Raw genomic sequence first — 1,575 nt, forward strand, 5'->3', positions numbered from 1 at the left:
TGCAGGACCCTTGAAGCTGCTCTGGAAAATTCAACTGGTCCAGAACTCAGCTGCTTATATCCTTAGTAGAGATGGGTGATGTGGTTTAGATAAGCTGAAAAGTACCCAAATCAATGCTGATTCGGGTACTTTTCAGACCTATCTGAAGCAAATCACCCATCCTTGTACTTCAAACCAGGTGAACCTGCAATCTCCATATTGCGATTTGGTGATTCAGCCAGAATAATGCCAGGGTAAAGGAAGGGTGGAGGGAATAAAGTACACCAAGCAGCTGATCTCTCATGATCAGAGAGTTTTGGCTTGTTGGGGTGGGAGGCATTAAATAGGCACAGCAAGGAGCTAATCATGAGAGATCAGATGTTTGTCTGTCTGTCTGTTTGTCTTCTCCCCCCCCCTCATCCCCCCCCTGCCTTCCCAAGCAGAACCTGAGAATGGGGACATACTCATGATCAGTTGCTTGGTGTTCCTTTAAAAGCTCCACCACCACCCCTTTCTCAGGCAACAGGAATACTCACCACTGAAGAAAAATGTGGAGAGGAGTCAGAGGCAGGTGTACAGTAAAAAAAAACTCAGACCATTTCATATTTTGCTGAATTCAACCCAATGAGGAGCAATTTGGGGGATACGGATTTGGCTGAATCTGAAATGTTCCAAATATCTTTTCTGTGCACATGCCTTACTAGGTCACAATGGGGAGCACATATTTGACCTTCGCTCTCCCAGCTGCACTGGCTGCAGATTGAGGACTGAATCAAGTTCAAGAATCTGGTTATTATTTTCAAAGCCCTAAATGGTCTGGGATCCTTATGAGAGCCAGTTTGGCGTCGTGGTTAGGAGTGCGGACTTCTAATTTGGCATGCCGGGTTCGATTCTGCACTCCCCCACAGCCAGCTGGGTGACCTTGGGCTCGCCTGTGGGGTGGGTGAGGCTGAGAGAGCCCTGATATCCCTGCCTGGTCAGAACAATTTTATCAGTGCCATGGCGAGCCCAAGGTCACCCAGCTGGTTGCATGTGGGGGAGCGCAGAATCGAACCTGGCATGCCAGATTAGAAGTCCGCACTCCTAACCACTACACCAAACTGGTGTATACTATAAATGGGCTATAGCATTCTCTTCGTCAATCTTCTTAGCTGTAACCTTGTCCATTCATATTGTCCATTCATACTAAGTGCCACACCTTTTCCGCCTCGTGCATCAAAATTAAATATAGTAATATTTCCTGCATGTCAGAATGACAACATCCCAAAATCAGTTGACCCTATTTGTCATACCTCATTTGCCTATTCATCCATGCCCAGTATATTTGACAGTTTATTGGCCTAAATTAAATCCTGGCCAAGGGATTTAACATAGTGATAATCCCAAAATGCATAGATTACCACATCCCCAAATTAGTTTGCATTGGTGCCAGGAGACTTTCTCTGTATTTAACTCTAACTAGGGAGCATATAAAAAGATGCCACTGGGAACACGAAACGAGTGGTGACAGCGTGTAAGAAAAGAACATCCTGTGCAGGAAGGATATCCAGCCATACACTGGAAAGATATCAAGACAGAGACAAAGAAGCAAGGATC

The sequence above is a fragment of the Paroedura picta genome, chromosome 8 (assembly GCF_049243985.1).
Source record: "Paroedura picta isolate Pp20150507F chromosome 8, Ppicta_v3.0, whole genome shotgun sequence".
NCBI lineage: Eukaryota > Metazoa > Chordata > Lepidosauria > Squamata > Gekkonidae > Paroedura > Paroedura picta.